Here is a 20,021-nt window from a genome sequence, read left to right on the forward strand (position 1 = left end):
TGGTACCTCGCTGTCCGCTTGGCTCGCCCGCCGCCCCCCCGGGCCCCCGCGCGTGTCCCCGCTCCGCTCCCCCTCGCATCCCTCCCCGCGGCCCCCCTGGCCGGTCTCCGCCCCGTGTCCCCCCCGCAGGTCCCATGCCCCCCCCCGCGTGTCCCCGCCGCCCCGCGCGCCGGCGGAACTGTGGGATCGCCGCGCACAGGAAGTGGCGGGGCGGCGCGGCCGAGGGCGGAGGGCGGCGGGCCGGGCGGGGCGGGATGGGGGCCGGGGGCGGCGGGCGCCGCACTCGCTGAGGCCCGACGCAGGGCCGGGCGCGCCCAGGGCCGGAGCGCAGCGACCGAGCGGCCCGGAGCGGAGGCGACGCCGGGGCCACGCGCGAGGAGCAGGTGGCGGCGGCTGCAGGTGAGCGGCGCAGCCCCCGAGGTCGGCCCCCTCCCCGCCGCCCGCGATCGGCCCCCCTTGCCTCCCCAGATCGCCCCCACCCGGGCCCCGCGGCGCAGCAGGCCGGCTGCGCTCCGCCGGGAGCGGGGCCTGCGGGAGGACTGGAGGGCCGGGACTGGGGACGGCGGGCCGTGGGTTCCCTCCCAGCCTCCGGGGCCTCGGCCGGCCAGGCCCAAGCCTGTCCCCGTCCTCGCCGGCCGGCCTGGGGCACTGCAGCCGGGCGCGCGCGGCTGGGGCCGGGGCGTCCTAGGAGGGGCGGGCAGCCGGGCTAGGCGAGGGAACAACACCCCTGCCCCTCGCCCCGCGGACTCCCTTGGGCCCCTCTGCTCTGGGTGGACGCCACGCGCCCCCGCCGGGTTTCGGGGAGCTGGCAACGGGGACCCCGCGCGCGCCCCCGACCCTGCGCGCTGCGGCCACGGGTTAGTTTCACTTTTTGCTCGGCCGGGAGGGAGGGCTGCAGGTGAGACCGCAGGCTGTGGGGCTGAGCGTTCCGATTTGACTTTGACGTTTGGACCAAAGGCCGACTGTGAATTTCCACGGTTCCAGTCAGGTGATGGGGCCGGTCAATGATCCAAGAGCTGTTTGGGAGGAAAACCACCTTCACCCCCAGGGCCGGCCAGAGGGCCCAGGGACGCCTGATGCTGCCCTCCCAGGGTCTCAGGAAGGGAGGATGACTAGCAGATGAAGCTGCCTGCAAATAATGTGCAGGTCCTCTCTGTCTCTCCTCTCTTTCTTCCTTTCTTCCAACTTTGAAAGAAGTTGGGTGAAATAGGGAAAATGATTTTATAAATGGCTCCCCAGACTTTTTTTAGGCACAATATAAAACCTCCTCTTAGAGAATACTGGAGCAGTTAGGTTCCTTTCTGTAGGAAATTCGATCTTATGAGAAGGAAAAATGACGGTGGGCTGTTGGCCTTGTGTCTCACTAGAATAACTGACACCCATATTAAGGGTGGAATCACGGAGACCCCAGATCCCAGGTGGTGTGTGGTGGCTGTGTGCTGTGGGAGAGGCCGGGGACCCCCTGGGGCTCTAAATGACAGCTCTGCAGGCTGGTTGTGGTCATCCCCAGGCTGGTAATCAACTTCCTCTGCTGTTGAAAAGCTTCCTGGGGGTCTCAGGGAGACTCTGAACTTTTTCTAATTGGATCGTTTCCCCTTTTCTAGACCATCCTAAATCGACTCCTCCTCTCCCTCAAAGTTTCAGAGTTGGCCTGTTACAACTCACTTCTGTATCCTTTTCTCAGACCTGAGGGAACCTTCTTGATTACCTTGTATAAAAAAAGAGGACATGTGATTGAGATTCACACACACCGTGTGGCTGACATCCACAATGCACGCAAGTGTGACTGAGATTCAGCACGGACAGGGCCTCGTGGCCCTCATGGCCTTGGAGGGGGACAGGTGCCTCCATGTTCCACGCGCATGCAGACTGGCTGTGCTGGGCCCTGTCCAGGCATCTCTGTCCGGAGGTTTGAGGTTGAGCAGTGTGGCCTAGAGAAAGTGCAGGAGCAGGGAAAGTGGCAGGAGATGAAGGAAGAGGCTCAGGGGACACTTGAGTTGCCAGGGTGTGGGTTCTAGGAGCCACCTCCGGCAAGGACTCTGCGCTGCCTGGGAGGGCCAGCTGACTTTCTGTGTGTCTGTCACAAGTCTGGGTGCCAGGGCCAGACTGAACGTTGTTCATTTTGGAAGTTAGAAGAAGTGTATCCACCAAAGTGATTTTTTAGAACTATTTATTCATTTATATAAGATCCGAGTGCTTCAGATCTTAGTTGCGACACGTGGACTACGTTGTTCCATGACATGTGGGATCTTAGCGCCCTAACCAGCCATCAAAGCAGAGTCCCACCAGACCAGCAGGGAAGGCCCTTGTCTGTCTGTTTTTACTTCTGCTTCCCACGTTTGCTAGCGTGGTTCCTGACATACAGGATCAGGCCTTTACATGTGATACCCCTGAATTGCACTTCAGCCTTGGGGAAGAGTGGTCTGGGGAAAGCCAGAGGTTTCGTTACCTCCTGAAGGGTGGGTCACAGATCGGCATGACCAGCATCTGAACTGAGATCCTTGGACGCCGTCTTCTCAGCCCTATCAATCTGCTAAACATCTGTGAACATTTTTCAGTTCAGTTCAGTTCAGTTCAGTCGCTCAGTCGTGTCCAGCTCTGAGTTGGTGAACATTTTTATCTCTAGTCAAATCAGAGATGGGAGGGAAATGTTGAAATCCCTATAAACAGGGGAAATGAAATCCAGAAACTGTGTTTGAGAAGAGTTGAATTTACTGGGTTTTCTGGCGTGGGGACGGTGTTGTTGACATGTCCAATCACATTTGACTCCGAACCACACACCTTCCAACCAGCCTTCAGCCTGACCCAGTGGCGCAGACTCAGAGATCAGCTTCAGCGAAGGTTAGTACTCCCATCCCCTGCTCTCAGCAGTGAGGCCCTGACCCCGTCAGAGTCCACCTGGGGCAAAAGTAGTGGCTTCTGCTTCTGTCTTTCTCTCCTCTCTTGGGCCTCATCAGAAACTCTAATATCTCACTGTTACAAGTTGTGGCTGATTAATCCAGAGCAAAGCACTGGATGCAATTGGCTGCATTTATCTATTCCTTTCTTAATGATTTGTACTGTATGACATGGAATCTTTACTCAATCTTCTCATCGAGAAATGTACAGTTACAGGAAGGTTGGACTAAATTTCGTAAAACGATTGCTTGGAAGTTTCATAGATTTTACTTTGGTTAACCAAGGAATGCTTGAGGTTTTAAATAAGTTGCTTCATGTTGTAAAGTGAAATGACTTGGACTTAGTCTGTTGTTTCTGAAACCACTTCCTAATGATTAAAAGTAATCCTAAATTGTTGCCGCTGTTGTTTACTTGCTCAGTCATGCTGACTCTTTGTGACCCCATGGGCTGTATGAAGCCCGCCAGACTCCTCTATCTATGGGATTTTCCAGGCAGGAATACTGGAGTGGGGTGACAGTTCCTTCTCCAGGGGATCTTTCTGACCCAGAGGCTGAACCCGTGTCTCTTGCATTGCTGGTGGATTCTTCACCTCTGAGCCACCTAAGAAGCCTTAAATTGCTCGTTTCAAAATGCTGGATTTTAAGTAAACACAGTACTGGTTCAGCCTCGTACAGACTCTTATTTATTTAGAAGAATTCACCATGCCCTGATTATGTGTCGAGCAAAGTGCCAGAAACTGAAACACAGATAATCGGGCGGCAGTGCCTATGTGTCTTTTTGGAGGTGGAGGAGCTGATCCGCGGGGAAAGTTGGCCCAAGTTCCCGCTGCAGGGCTGGGGCCTTTGGCCCTGGACGCCGTGCTTTAATTGGCCACATCTTTTCCCAAGCGCAGCTAGAAGGTCATGGATAGGATACATTGTAGATGCTGGTGTTAGCAAATTGAAAGAAATGTGTCCTTTGATACTGTGACAGGCAGAAGTCTTCTCCCAGGCAGGAGAACTTGGCATCACACAGGACTAAAAACTGAAGCTGGGCGCTCATGGTGGGAGCCGCCCGCCAGCAGCCCAGAGACCTGTCCCCAGGTGGCCCGGGGAGGCCATGCATCATTGATGTGGCTCCTCGGTTCCTTTCTGAAAGTGGGCGGGGAATGAAACCAGCAGCAAGAAGGTTAGTAGTGAGTTCTGCTGGGAGCAGCAGTAAGAGCTGCAGCAGGAACGCCTTTACCAGTTCTGCTCTTCTGAGGCCTGTGAGCCCCAGGGGTGCACCCCCGGGGTAGGGGAGTGGCCTGTGAGCCCATGGGTATCAACCCTCAATGTGGAGAATGTGTTGATGATTGTGTTAATGCTTTTCATACTTTGGTTTCTAATTAGACTGTTATTCCAGGCTAACTGGAATGATTGGTTGAGTGAATGAATGAATGAATGCACCTTTTCTTAGGAAGATACACGTCATCTAATCCTTAGGTTCAGAGAGAAAGTAATTGATGGTATACCTTGCAAAATATGATTCACTAGCAGCGATTTTCGCCAAACTAACACAAGTCAGATTGTTGGATGAAGACTTCACCTGTCCAGGTTCCATGAGAGGAGGATGCCAAGGTGGGAAGTGCAGGAGGTTTGTGGGGGGCTGCTGTGGAAGCTGTAGGGAGGGGAGGAGGGGTGATCCTGCGCCTGGCCTGTGTGGGGTGGGGTGGGAGACAGGGCAGAGGACTGGGAGGATGGGCCTCAGACGCAGCTCTGAGAAGGTCCGCCTGGGGTCCTCAGCCCCACCCTGTGTCTTGCAGCCAGGAATGGCAGGCACCCCTCCCCCATACCCCGGGAAGCAGGTTCTGTCTTAAGGGCCTTCTGTGTGTCAAAGTGCTGTCACAGCCTCAGAGACAAAGTTTAGTGACTTGGACTCCACAGAAGTAGAAGGACAGTAAAAATGATCCCTTGGCCCGGGCAAAGTTTTGGTTTAGTTTTAGGAAAAGCCCTATAGTCTGTTGGGTTCCGTGAGCGTTTATTTTGGCTCCTTTACTATAAGTAGTGTTGTTGTTGTTCAGCAGCTAAATTGTGTCCAACTCTTTGTGACCCCATGAACTGCAGCACACCAGGCCCCTCGTCCTACACCGTCTCTAGGAGCTTGCCCAAACTTATGTCTATTGAGTCAGTAATGCCATTCAACCATCTCACCCTCTGTCATCCCTTTCTCCTCCTGCCTTCGACCTTTCCCAGCATCAGGGTCTTTTCCAATGAGTTGGCTCTTTGAATGAGGTGGCCAAAGTATTGGAGCCTTCAGCTTTAGCATCAGTCCTTCTAATGAATATTCAGGAATGAATTCCTTTGGTTTGATCTGGTTTGATCTCCTTGCAGTCCAAGGGACTCTCAAGAGATCTTCTCCAGCACCACAGTTCAAAAGCATCAGTTCTTCGGTGCTCAGCCTTCTTTATGGTCCAGCTCTCACATCCATACATGACTGCTGTGGTGAACTGATACAAAAAGAGAGTGTCCAGCAATGAGAGGAAGCAGACTCTTGCAGATAAATGACAAAGGGCAGAGCACACATGTGTGAGCATGGGGCAGTGTGTTCAGGTTCCTAGGATGGGCACTTACTACTGTTACTCAAGTTCTAGAACATTTGGTAGAAAGTGCATCGGTGGCCTGTGGTTCAGTTCCAAGCTCCAAGGCAGCAGGGTGTTTCCCTGGAGCCCCAAGTGCTCTGTACCTGGCATTTCTCTTCTTTAAATTTTAATGAGTTATTGGGTATGTGCTGCGCTTAGTCGCTCAGTTGTGTCTGACTCTTTGCAACCCGGTGGACTGTGGCCCTCCAGGCTCCTCTGTCCATGGGGAATCTCCAGGTGAGAATACTGGAGTGGGTTGCCATGCCCTCCTTCAGGGCATCTTCCCAACCCAGGGATCGAACGCAAGTCTCCTGCATTGCAGGCTGATTCTTTACCATCTGAGCCACCAGAGAAGCCTGTTATCAGGTATAAATGTTTCTATTTTGGTAAACAAAGCTATATGTGAAAATTCTAAACACAGATGGGACAAGTGCTAGGCCAGGGTGGCCATGCAAACATGAATGAGGACTGTACACTTCTTCTCTCAGATGTGTCTTGCCTGACCCCCAGCCACTGACCCCATTGACCTGCAGCCAGTGACCCCTAGCCTCTGACCCCCAGCCACGGACCCCCAGCAGACATGCCATGCAGCTGTGATACCAAGTCACTAGCTCTTTGGCTGCTGAAACCAGCCAGAAACCTAGATCTTTATATGCAATTATTTATTTTTAACAAGCTGTGCAGGCAAATGGAAGATGTTCCTGCCTGAATTTAGACTGTGGGCCACTATTTTTACAACCTCTTGTCTAAAATATTTGTGTAATTTTCAAAATAAAGTCAGTGAGCCAATTAAACGAGGACAAAATGCAGGCAAGAGAGGCAAACAAACAAAAAGATGAAAAACAAGACCCCAGGATTTCATGTCCAGATGAAAACCAGGAGAACTGTCTTTCCTATCTCAAGCATGGCTGCTGGAAACAGGTTTGGGGTCCGTGAGGATGGGTGGAGGGAAGGAGAAGCTGGTACCCAGAGAGGTGTCAGTCAGGGAACAAAGGAGCTCTGTGTGTCTCCGGGTGCCTGTAGGAGGCCCTCCCAAGGTCCATGTAAAGATGAAGTCTGCAAAATGTAATGTTTACTGATACCAAATGCATTTAGTGGAAGGCGCTCCTCATCTTGCTCTATGAAAGTGTTGAAAGTGAAAGTCGCTCAGTTGTGTCCCACTCTTTCCAACCCCATGGACTTATCCGGTCCATGGAATTCTCCAGGTCAGAATCCTGGAGTGGGTAGCCTTTGCCTTCTCCAGGGGATCTTTCCAACCTAGGAATCAAACCCAGGTCTCCCACGTTGCAGGTGGATTCTTTACCAGCTGAGGCACAAGGGCAGCCCAAGAATACTGGAGTGGATAGCCTATCCCTTCTCCAGCTGATCTTCCCGACCCAGGAATCGAACTGGGGTCTCCTGCTTTGCAGGCGGATTCTTTACCAACTGAGCTATGATCCCGCAAGTACAATCTTGCTCTATACTTTGATAGAATGTTCTGTGTCCACACGTCTTGGTTACATGTGTGGAGCCATGCAGCCCTCTAGCGTTCTCTGAAGGGGACCACTGGGCGGGGAAGTCCAGGCAGTGATGCCTACACTGGGCTGTTTGCAGAGATAGGAGAGACTCTGACTGCACAGCCCCCTGCAGGGTGTTCCGTGGACCCACCTGCTCTTCAGCACCTGGAGTTGTCATTAAGTTTTGCAAGTGGAGGGACTTCCCTGGTGGTCCAGTGGCTAAGATGGCAGGGAACGCGTTTCCATCCCTGGTCAGGGAACTAGATCCTGCATGCCCCGACTAAAGATCCCATGTGCCAGATAGGGAGAGTTTTGCCAATAGGTCGGATACAGAACGTGACTAGTGGTGGCCTGGATTTGTTTCCTGGTAGATGGGGTTGGGCCTCTCTCTGCACTTACTGCTGGATGCGTTTCCTCCTCTGTGAATCCCCTCACCTGTTTTCCTGTTGGGTGATGGGTTTTCCTTATGTATTCCTTGCATATGGTTCTGTATGAGGTATTTCCTTGTGCATTGAAGATAATAATCTTTTGTCCTAATGTGTGCTTCAGGCATCTTGCTTAGGTGGGTCTGGTCTTTTTACTTTGTTTTGATGAATAGAAATTCTTAATGTAATATAGAGTTTATCCACCTTTTCAGCTTTTCGAATGCAGTTGAGAAGTCCTGAGGTCACTTGTGTGTTCTCCTGTGTTTTCTTATAGAAGTTGGACTGTTTGCTTTCCACGCTGAAGCCCTCCATCCCTCGAGAGTGGCTTCTGGGTGCTGACAGGTAGGGGCTCTGTCCCCATGCAGAGTACAATTGTCCTGATACCAGCCTCCGCCGGGTGGCCCTCTTTCCCTGTTGACCCATGGGGCCACGGCAGTCACGTGTCCAGTTCCCTCCACTGGGTTCTCTGCCCCTCTGGTCGATGTGTCTGCATGGGTGGCCCCTCAACCTGACCCTCTTGCTCTCTGGGCAGGGGCCCCACTCCCCCTGCCACCCGGGGTCTCTAGAGCACCTGGCTGATCTTGCTCTTTGTTTTCCTGTGTATGTGTTAAAAGCAGTGTGTCAGGTTTCCTGAAAAACTTTGTCAAGGATTTAGATCAAAACTGCACCCATTCTGTAGATCAGCGGGGGGGTGGGGGGTGGGGGTGGGGGTGGGGGTGGATTTCGTGTCTATGGTATGAGGTCTTCCTGCCGTAGAGGTGGTGTGTTTCCATTAATGTCAGTCTTCTTACATGGTTTTACTAGGGCTCTCTACATCCTATTCTGCACGCTATCTTATGCTTTGTGGTTCAATTTATTCCCAGGTGTCCTTATTTTTGTTACTTTTATAAATGGTGTTTTCACATTTTATTTATTTTTTTACTTAAAAAAAAAATCTAACTCTCGTTGGTGTTGAGCAGAAGGGGAGTTGATTTTGGATACTGATTGCTGTCCAGGCACCTCGCCAATCTCTTTTTCTTATAATTTGCCCAGTTGGGGGATTTCTGCATGGACAGAAAGTGTTTGTTTCCTTCTTACACCTTTGGCATTGTCCCATCCTGTTTTGCTGCCTGGGCCAGGGTTGTCAAGACAGGACTGCACTGTATGCGAGTGTGATGGGGGCATTTTGGTCATTATTCTGGGTTTTCAGGGAATCTGCTCAGTTTTCCCGTTTGGTGTTGGTACAAGTATGGAGGCTGCTTAGTTCCGAATCTTCCTCTTGCTCCTCCTGGGAGCAAAGGAGCTAACAGATGGGAGGAAATAAAGAGATGAAGCGATTCAAGACTCACCTTCACTGGTTATCAGGAAGATGGCAAAAATAACAGCTTGGTGAGATGCCGGCCTGCTCCACCGGGGTGGCCAAAATGTAAAGAGAGTGCCTGGGCCAGGTGTGGGCACAGACGTGAGCCAAGGTGCGCTGGTGTGAATGTGAGCTGGGGGGTGTTAGAGAAGCACGCCCATGTCTGCAGAGCGGCCTCCACATCTAGGCACACTTGGTGTGTGGTCCCACATGGGCAGGATGGCCACAGCAGCATGCGTGCTGTGTCCCAGGGACACTGCTGGGGAGACGGCAGGGTTTCGGGCAACTATATGGAAGTGGGGGTGTGTGGGTAAGAACCCCTTCCCAGATTTCTTGTCCTGTTGGAATGAGGACATACTGGGAAGAGACTCAAGGGGTAAATGGTTACTTCTTTCAAGGGGTGGGATAGTGCAGCTGGGAGGAGTTACAATGTATTACTGTATCTCCTCAGATTACCTTACCCATTTAAAACAAGTTACAAAAAATAAAAGAGAGAATGCTTATTTTTCTGTAGACTCCCCTTTCCAGTTAAAAGAGTTGTCTTGTTTATACAAATACTTGACTTCTTTCTGAAAAATAGGAACCATATATACTTTTTTCCCCTTGCTTTCTTCTTAAAATTCCTTTTGGAGTGTAGCTGACTTACAATGTTGTGTTGGTTTCAGGTGTACAGCAAAGTGAGTCAGTTACACATAGTTCCACACTTTAAAAAATTCTTTTCCCATTTAGGGCATTACAGAATATTGCATAGAGTTCCCTGTGCTATATAGTAGGTGTTACTAGTTATTTATTTTATTAATATATATATAATAGTTCATATATCAAAATTCCAGTCTTCCAATTTATCCCTTTCCCCTCTGGTAACCATCTGTTTTCTACATCTGTAACTCTATTCCTGTTTTGTAAATAAGTCCATTTGTACCATTTTTTAAGATTCCACATGCAGGCGATATCATATGGTATTTGTCTCTGACTGACTTCACTAAGTATGACAGTCTCTAGGTCCATCCATGTGGCTGCAAATGGCCTTATTTCATTCTTTTTGCGGCTGAGTACTGTTCCACGGCATATATGTGCCTTTATCTTCATCTGTTCCTCTGCTGATGAATAATTGGGTTGCTTCCATGTCCTGGCTATTGTGATAGTGCTGCTGTGAACACTGAGGTGCTTGTATCTTTTTGAATTATGGTTTTCTCCAGATAGATGTTGTGAATATTTGACTGAAGATGTTGCTTTATCAAAGACTTTTTCCATATGTGTTGAGCTGATCATATAAAATTTTCTCCTTTTATCAGTTAATGTGGTAAAAGTACTTGAGTAGATTTTCCTGCTTTTCAGGAAATACCCCATCTCAACCGTGATGTGTTTTATTCCATGACCGTACTTGGTGTGTTGAGATTTTGTTTAGAATTTGTTGCACCTTTGTTTAGAAGTGTGCATGGCTTGTAACTGTCCTCTCTTGCCCTGTCCCAATGGGTTTGGGGCCGGGTTACACTCATCTCATCATCCAAGTGGGCGGTGTTGCCTTCCACGTGAGATTGAGGTAATGTGTTTCTTGGCCTGGGCCTGGCTTTTGTGTCGACAGATTTTTACATTTTGATTGATTCTTTTACTAGCTTCTGATCTGTCCAGCTTTTCTAGTCTTTAAAATAAGATTTGGTGTTATTTTTCTAAGGAGTGACCTGCATTGTTGCTGTGTAACAAGTGACCTCAACACTTCCTGGCTTTCAGCAACACTTTCCATCTCGCCGTTTCTGTGGTCCAGGAATCCAGGTTCAGCTTAGCTGGTTCCTCGGGCCCAGGTCTCTCATGGGCTGTGACCAAGTGTCACCGAGGCTGCAGTCTTATCTAAAGGCGAGACAGGGCAAGGGTCCTTCTTCAAGTTCATTCACACTGTCAACAGGATTCAGGTCTTTGCCAGTTGTTCTGTCCATCCTGGCAGTTTGTCCATCAGAGCAAGATGGGGAGAGAGTGTGAGCCAGCTAGTCGAAGACTCAGTGCTGTAAACCCCATCTTGGAGGCCACCTTCCACTACTTTTCTCAAAAGCCAGTCACTAGGTCCAGCCCACCCTCAAAGGTGTGAACCTTGAAGTCATCTTAGACCTCTCTACCCCCGGGTCCACATTAATACATTGTCAATTTCTTGGTAAAAAGGTCTTAATATTTTCTTAATTTTTTAATCTCCATGGATTTGACATTAAGCTCCACCTTTCATTCCTAGCATTGTTTTTGTTTTTCTTTTCTCTCAGTTTATCTCAGCAGAGGTTCATCTGTCTCCTTGCTGCTCACAAAGAGCCGACTCTCCGCCAGCTCTCACGTCCATCACATTCTTGGTTCTCCTGACATTAATTTATCCTTCCATTGTCATCATTTCTTTCTGCTCTTTCTGGGTTTTTTCCCTGGTGATCTCTTTACAGGTTATTGAGTTGAAAGCTTAACTTCTTTGTTATCTTTGTAAGCACAGTTTCTTAATTTTCAAGCTTTATTTCTATCATAAGAATTAAAGGTAAACGTTTCTTCCTGGTGCTATAGTCCTGTGTCTGGTATATTTTGGAGTGTAGCAGTATCACTGTTCAGCTTCCCTGGTGGCTCAGATGGTAAAGCATCTGCCTGCAATGCAGGAGACCTGGGTTCGATCCCTGGGTCTGGAAGATCCCCTGGAGAAGGAAATGGCAACCCACTCCAGTACTCTTGCCTGGAAAATTCCACAGACAGAGGAGCCTAGCTGGCTACAGTCCATGGGGTCGCAAAGAGTCGGACACAACTGATTGACTTCACTTTAGTATCATTGTTCAGTTCTTGAGCATTTTGGTTGTTCAGTTGCCAGATCATGTCTGACTCTTTGTGACCCCGTGGACTGCAGCATGCAAGGCCTCCCTGTTCCTCACTATCTCCTGGAGTCTGCCCAAGTTCATGTCCATTGAATGAATCATGCTATCAACCATCTCGTCCTCTGCACCCTCTTCTCCTTTTCTGAGGGTTTAAATATCTGTCATTACTCTTCTGTGACCCATGAGTGATATGGAAGGTACTTTTATTTTCTAAGTGTGTGGGGATTTTAGGTTATACATTTATTATTGATTTCAGCTCGGAAGGCTTGTGGGCAGAGGGCACAGACATGGATCATACCGTGTCACTGCCTACCGTCTCCAGGGGTCATCTGGTGGTCCCTTTGGCCTTCCTGGGTGAGCGATGGTCCCCTCTCCACTGTGTTTGCGGCCCCTTTTACATCCAGTGTTCTCTGTTTTTATGGTGGCATCTCTAGAGTGGGTTTCTTCTTATTTATCCTGCTTTGGAGTCAATGTGCTTCCTGAGGAGAAAGGTTTGTGTCTCTCGGGAATTCTGGAAAAATTTCAGCCATTCTTCTGTTGACTTTTGCTTCAGCTCACCTTATGCTTGACTTTCTCACACCAGTTTCCAAGCCGCACACTCTTGCTAATGTTTCTCTTTTGGTCTTTTTTTTTTTTTTATTACCACATTCTCGGTGAATTCCTCCATTTTCCCCCTCTCGTTTTCAAGCTGTATCTTCTGTCTAATCTGCTACTTAACCTGCACATTAAGATCTTCATTTCAGTGATCCTAGTTTTCATTCCTTTTTAAAAAAATATTTTATCTTTATTCATTGATTTATTTGGTTGGACCGGGTCTTAGCTGCGGCATGTGAGATCTTTAGTTGCAGCAAGTGGGATCTAGTTCCCCGACCAGGGATTGAATCCGGGCCCCCTGCATCGGGAGTTCAGTTCAGTTCAGTTCAGTTCAGTCGCTCAGTCGTGTCCGACTCTTTGCGACCCCATGAACCACAGCACGCCAGGCCTCCCTGTCCATCACCATCTCCCAGAGTTCACTCAGACTCACGTCCATCGAGTCGGGGATGCCATCCAGCCATCTCATCCTCTGTCGTCCCCTTCTCCTCCTGCCCCCAATCCCTCCCAGCATCAGAGTCTTTTCAGTCTTACCCAGTATACCATCAGGGAAGTCCCTGTTTCTCGTTCTTAAATGTCCTCGGTAGTTCTCTCCAAACCTGCCTCTTCTCTTGCTTGGTGTTTTTTTCTTTGCACTTGTTCCAAGTTCTTCTTTTATCTCTAAGCATACTTATTTCATATGTGTGCTCAGTTTCATCCACCTCTTTGTGGGCCCACCAGGTTTCTCTGTCCATGGGATTTCCCAGGCAAGAATACTAGAGTGGGTTGCCATTTCCTCCTTCAGGGAATCTTCCCAATCCAGGGATCAAACTCAGGTCTCCTGCATTGCAGGCAGATTCTTTTTGACTAGTGCCACCTGGGAAGCCCTACTTGTTTTATATACTGCAAAGAATACTGCCAACACAACAAAAGCCCCTGAAATAATACTGGAGTCTAAGTTTCTTGAGCGTTTGCTATGCTGCCTCTCACTCCCTGACACTCAGTTCTCATGTGCTTTGTACCCTGGGCTGTGATCTTGTGTTCAGGAGACTTTGATTCCCTGGAGGGGCTCTGCTTCTCCCAGGAGCCCGGGAGTGGGGCTGATCTAGAAATAAACCATTATAGCTTTATTTCCTGGATTCATAAGAGGGGACTTCTGAAGGTGTCATTGACAGAGAAGGCACTTGATCCCCTAAACAGAACTCAGAGCTTGAAGAGATTGCCAAGGTGAACCTACACAAATCCTGGTGAATAAAGCGATTGTGGGAGTTAAGGAAAGCTATGGTGGGAGTAGCCCTGAGGGACTCAGCTAACCTGGGGGGTTTTGTCCTGGCCTAGGGCTGCCGCGCCAGGGACAAGAGCAGTGTCCAGGATGCGGAAAGTTGGAGGCCCTCGCTCCCTGCACTCCGTGAAGCGCTTTATTCAGTTTGGGACACAGTTGCAAAACGTGACTCTGATTTTGTCCTCAATGAACTTAACTTCCCATTGACTTCTCTGTTGTCCATGCGACGGAGGTGGTGTCTGTTGCCTTAGAACAGGCAGACCATCCAGACAGTGCTTCTGGTAGCTAAAAACTGCCATACGTCTGCAGTGTATGGTATATACCAGTGAAGGTGAAAGAGCATGATTTTTTAAAGGGGGTTAGTAAATCTAACATGTCAGATTTCAAAGCTATTGATAGAAATTAAACATGAATGGAAAGACTGTCAGGCACTTGGAATGTTGTCTTGGTGGGGCGGGGTCTGCCTGAGTTCATGTCCACTGTGGATCTCCAAGACTCCCTTGTGTTTTAATTTCTTGTGAGGCCGTGACCCCAGCTCACTGTCCTCTCAGTTCTGCTTCTTAAACCCTGGGCCCACAGGGTCCCCTGCAGCCTGTGCGTCCCTGGACCAGGCACCCCCAACCTCAGCAGTCCTCTCCTGTCCGTTTCTCCCATACCCGTGAACATGCCTCCTGGGGTGATGTGTCCAGGCCAGGCCCTGCCCCACCCACGACCCCCTCCTCTGTGTTTCTCATCACCCCCCTGCCTCACCCAAGACTGCCTCCAGTCCCGCTCCCATCAGATCTCTTCCCTGTGGCCGTTGAGGTTCTGTCTCAGTGAGCCCAGTTCTGTTCCTGCCCTTGCCTGCCCCAGCCCCTGCTGATGGTGGTGATGCTCAGACGATGCCATCTCCTCTGTTTGGTCCTCACTGTCCCCTCAAAACCCGGTCTTGGCTTCTCCCCTGAGGCTGCACCCTGGACCTTTGCCTGGTGGATTCTTGCTCATCCTCCAGCTGTCAGTTTGCCAGGACACCTTCCCCAGCCCGAGACCCAGCTGGTATGCACACACATGCACTCAGATGCTCACATGCATGCACACACACACACACACACACACACACATGCACCCGCACACACCTCACATCGTGCAGGCTGTCTATGGGCTGCTTTCCTCACTTCACGTCCCACTGCTGACCTTTACCATCTGCCTGCTCCGCCCCTGGGTAGAGACCACAGGGCTGCACTTGGGCCTGTGGTGTGAACAGTGAGGTCAACAGCCAGCCCTGGAGCTTTTTCTGTTCCCTGTGGTGAGTCCTGTGGGCACCACATTCCCCTGGGTGGCTCGCTGAGTGCATCCTGCCCGTCCCAACACTGCAGACCCACGTAGCAGACTTACCGTGAAGAGACCACACCTGTCTCCACACCCACCAGTAATGATGGAGAGAATACCACCATTCTGGGTGCCTGGTAGCCTTTTGTTTCCACTTTATTTCTGTTTTTGAATCCAGCAAACAGAGGCTTTGTCCCTGCTCTACGATGAACATCGGTAGCATCGTAACCCACACTGTCCCCTGTTTGTTAACGTCCACAGTGCGAGTCGGGGCTTCTCTGGTGGCTCAGACAGTAAAGAATCTGCCTGCACTGCAGGAGACCCAGGTTCCATCCCTGGGTCAAGAAGATCCCCTGGAGAAGGGAATAGCAACCTACTCCAGTATTCTTGCCTGGAGAATCCCATGGACAGAGGAGCCTGGAAGGAACAGTTTATGGGGTCGCAAAGAGTTGGACACGACTGAGCAGCTAACACACAAACACGCGCACACACAATGCAGATTGGTGGCAGGTAGACTGATTTTCCCCTTGGAGGTGTGGGATGGGCCACAGGCTTAAGTGGCCTCAGCCAGTGACTTCACACTTCTCAGGAGTGGCCCTCTGCTCTTCATTGCTAGCCCGGGGGCTCATGAGGGTTAGAAAACATCATGTGTGAAGACAGTTTGTAAAGTGGTGTCACACGTGAGGCACCACATGTGTGTCAGAGCAGCGATGCCTCATGAGGGGGTGATGGTGAGTCCCGGCGGGGCTGCCAGGGATGACGGCACATGGCCAAGAGACCCAGGGCCGTGAGCCCTGCAGAGGGTACAGAGATGGACACAGCTGAGCCCCACGCCAGCTCCTCCCCAAACTGGCGCATGCGTCCTTGGGTGGCTGACAAGGGTCCCAACCATCTCTCACCCAACGCTTCTCCCCTCTGCCCCTCAGATGCCAAGCAAGAGGCTGGTGGGTCTTGTTTCTGCAGAAGCCACTTCCTGCTGTGTTTGGCCCTTTTCTGGAACATGGGCGAGGCCGCTGCCCACTAGCCTGTGGCCAGCCCGGATGCCGGTCTGTCCATCTCAGAAGTGCTGGCTTCCGTGCCAGCTTGACAACCCCCCTCACCCTGGCGCTGGATTTTTTCATGGCTCAGCACGTGGCACAGAGCTTTGTTTCCCTCTAAAGTGCCCCTGAGGGCATCAGAGGTGCTGGCGGCCTGCCCCAGGGAGGCACCTGCCGGCTGTGCACCCAGAGCAGGCAGGGTGCCTCGCCCATCCGTCCTTGTGCGGCTCCAAGGCTGCTCCTCAGGGCACGAAGCTGTGTTTCTGTGTCTTGGGGACAAGACCAAGTGGGGGCTCTGCAGGGGCCCCAATGTTTATGCCACGAGTTCAGTCTCTGAGCCACAAGGGAAGCCCAAGAATACTGGAGTGGGTAGCCTATCCCTTCCCCAGAGGATCTTCCAGACCTGGAATCAAACTGGGGTTTCCTGCATTGCAGATGGATTCTTTACCAACTGAGCTATCTATGCCGCGGGTTCAGTTTCTGGTTTTGGGTGAACTGGGCCTGTCCTGCTTTGTTCTCCCTTCTAGTGGGCTCAGAAGGGATCATCTTCCTGTCTCAGCAGGTTCATTTATTGCTCTGTGTGTGTGTGTGTGTGAGACACACATACCTGGGCCCGAGCTGAGCTCTGGGGCATCCAGGGCTGACCTTGAGTGCTGGCCTGGCCTGGATCAGCAGCAGCTGCTTGTACATTTTGACTCTTTTGTCCCTCCCCCGACTCCCCTGTGCCCCTTAACAATTGGCTAACAATGATGCTCTGTGTTGCCTTCACAAACATAACCTTCAGCCCCAGAGACCTTGTTGGAATGGGAGCTCTGGTCTTCAGATCAAGGATGTGTCCTGACCCGGTTCTGGGCATGGAAGCGGGACTGGGGTCTGGACAGTGTCCCCCAGCACCCCCCGCAGAGGGGCCCCATGCGGTGGGGCTCAGACCCAAGCCGGAGCTTCCGGTGTCCAGACAACACGCTCACGCACAGCCCGCTCACTCTCGGTCTCCACTGTGCGCAGGTTGCCTCTCTGAGGTCACACTTGGTTCTCAAGTAAACGCTTTCGGTTAAATGTCTTCTCCATTTGTGGAGGCCAGTTTCTCACACAAGCCAATTTAAGAAGGCTCCAACCAGACCAGCCCGGGGGTGCCGGGCATCTGCGAGGGCGGCAGTGCCTCCAGGTGAGGGCACAGGCAGGGGTCCTGGTGTCCAGGGTTCCGGGGTGGCTTGTGGCTGACGCTTCAGGGCTTTAAAGATCATGGCGCACTTTTGGTTTTCTGTACCTCCTTCAGCACGTGGTGGTCAGTTGTTGTTCCTTGGAATCTGTCCCATTAGCTGTGTTTGCACATCAGGAGCTGCTCAGAAGCGGCTCCTGATTCCCTCTGGGAAAATCCCTCAGCATCTGCTTGTGCCTCCCCGACCTCCTGACGCTGTCTACGCAGTCTCTCATTGTGTCCTGATTCTCTTGCCAAAACACAGCCAAGTTTACTCATCCTTTCAAAGACTCACTTTTGTGGGTTTCTGCATGTTTTTCGTTTCATTAATTTCTGCTTTCTAGGTTATTTCCTTCCTTCCTCTTAATCTACTTTGTTTTTCTAACATGTTTTATGTCATTTGTTTTCAGCCTTCTGAAAATGTCTCCCCTAAAGTATAACCTTTGATCCCTTTAAGAACTTTTAGCTGCAGCCTAAAGTTGCGAAATGACATGTTTTTGCTACTATTTCATTCAACAGATTTTTCTAGTATAGTATCTTAATTGATTTTTAAATTGTTAATTACTTTTTTAAAATTAATTTTTGTTGGAGTACAGTTGCTCTACAGTGTTGTATTAGTTTCTGCTGGACAGCAGAGTGAACCAGTTATACATATACATATATCCCCTCTTTTTGCGGTTTGCTTCCCATTTAGGTCGCCACAGAGCACGGAGTAGAGTTCCCAGTGCTTCACAGGAGGTTCTCATTAGTTCTCTGTTTTATACATAATATCAATAGTGTATCGCATCAATCCCAGTCTCCCAATTCACCCCACGCCCTCTTTCCTTCCTTGGTATCCGTACATCCATCTGCGACCATTCTCTGCATCTGCATCTCTATTTCTGCTTTGCAAAAAAGTTCATCAGTATCTTTTTTTCTAAATTCCAGAAGCGATACGATAGTGTTTTTCTCTTTCTGACTCCCTTCACTCTGACCACCTCTAGGTCCATCCACGTCTCTGCAGGTTGTACAGTCCTGTTCCTTTTTGTGGCTGAGATCCCATCGTGTGTCAATACCACATCTTCAGCATCCGTTCTGCTGATGGACCGTCTAAGTGTATGAGAATTTTTCCCAGTGTCTTTTTTGTTACCTTTTTCTTTTGCATCAGTAAATTTTGGTCAAAGAATATACTCTGATTGATGCCTGTCTTGTGAAATTTGTTGAGACCTGTTTAATGGCTAGCATTATAGTCACACTTTATAAATGCTCTGTGCATCTTTGAAAAGACTGTATTCTGTGATTGGTGAGATTAGTTTTGGTAGGTTCATTAATCGTGTTGTTTAAACCTCCTATATTAGGTCTTGGCAAAGATAGAGCCCATAGGCTTAATCTGGCTTGCCACCTATTTCTAGAAATAAATTCTTTTTTTTTTGTTATTTTAACTTTTATTTTTTGGTCATGCTACATGGCATGTGGGATCATGGTTCCCTAATTACCAGGAATCAAACCTGTGGCCTCTGCAGTGGAAGCACAGAGTCTGAACTACTGGACTTACAGGGCAGTCCCTAGAGATAAATCTTATGGGATCACATCCACGTCCTTGGTTTATGTATTGCCGTGGTCTCTATTCATTTGCTCTGAAAAATCTAAAATATTTTCTCTTTGGCCCTTTCCAGAAAAATGTTTGCCAACTCTTGTATCTTCAGTCATTTATTTTATCTATTTTATCAAATACAGAGAGCGGGTCTGTTAGAATCTCCAGTTATCATTGTGGATTTGCCTACTAATTCTTGCATTCTATCAGTTTTTGTTTTATATGTTTGGGGCTGTGTTATTAGTGACACAGTTTAAAATTGTGGTATCTTCTTCATGCATGACATGTCTGTCGTATGAAGTAATCGTCTGTCTCCACTAGTGTGTCTTGCCTGTAAGCTGGCTTTGTCTGAGATTCATATAGCTGAGCCTCTGGGTAGTATTTGCCTTGTGTACTCCTTCTGTTCTTTTATTTTTAACTCTTTTTTATTTTTAAGTCTTAGATGTACCTTGTAAACATATACATGTTGGGTCAGCCAGAAAGTTCATTTGGGTTTTTCTGTAACATCTTACGGAAAAACCCAAACGAACTTTCTGGCCAACTCAATATAATTAAAGTGGTTTTTTTTTAACATGGTATTTTAAATTGAAGTTTGATATTCTTTTTTAAAAATTCTGACAATTAAGAATTTTAGAGCCATTGTAAATGTAATTTCAGATAGATTTGAGTTTAAATCTACCATCTTATATTTTACTGTTTTATCTGTGCTATGTTTTTTTCTTTCCTTCTCCTTTCTTTTTTGAGTTGGTTATTGATCCGTTCTTAGTTTTTTTTTTTTTTTTTTTTTTTACCTCTACCACTAGGAAGTTATAGACTTTTTCTGCACCTTTGATGCTTTTCCAGAAATTACAACATTCTTATTTATCAAATGTCCAAAACCAACTTGCACTTTACTCTTGGGGGAACCCAAGGACCGGAGATCACCCCACTACCCCTTCCAAGTGTTCTTGTATATTCAACTTTTTTAACCCACTAGCCTTTGCTGCTTTATCCTCAGCATTAGTCTCGTTTAGATTTGCAGGCGTACCTGCCTCTTTCTTTGCTCTTTATTCTTTTTGCATCTCTGGCATTCCATCTGAGCTCACTTCTTCCTGTTCAAGTGTACCTGCATCAGAAATTCCTTTCATCAGGTTCTGAGGTGGCAAGCTTTCCCCACTTTTGTTTGGGTTTCCTTGCTGCTCTGGAGATGGGCTTGCGTGTTGTAGAATCCAGGTTGGCTGTTGGGTCCTTTCAGTGCGACATTGTGTGCTGGCCTCTGACATCCTTTGTTTGCTAACAGACCATTGTCAGGCCATCCCTTCTTTGCAGGTAATCTGATTTTTTCTCTGGCTTTTAACATCAAAATTAAAAGTCTTTGTGCTTCAAAGGATGCCATCAAGAAAGTGAAAAGACAACCCACAGGATGAGAGAAAATATGCGAATAACTCATTTGCCTAGGGGCTTGTACTAGAAGGTAGAAAGAGCT

General features: G+C 49.2%; 1 protein-coding gene across 1 annotated transcript in view; it reads left to right on the forward strand.

Annotated features, from left to right (window-relative positions):
- Positions 1–321: 321 nt before the first annotated feature.
- AGPAT3 (1-acylglycerol-3-phosphate O-acyltransferase 3) overlaps positions 322–20,021 on the forward strand; it is an 89,333-nt gene continuing 69,633 nt past the window's right edge. The window contains exon 1 of the mRNA XM_068965049.1: positions 322–399. The gene's annotated coding sequence lies outside the window, so the exon portion shown is untranslated. The remainder of the gene's footprint in view (positions 400–20,021) is intronic.

This window comes from Capricornis sumatraensis, chromosome 1 (assembly GCF_032405125.1).
Source record: "Capricornis sumatraensis isolate serow.1 chromosome 1, serow.2, whole genome shotgun sequence".
NCBI lineage: Eukaryota > Metazoa > Chordata > Mammalia > Artiodactyla > Bovidae > Capricornis > Capricornis sumatraensis.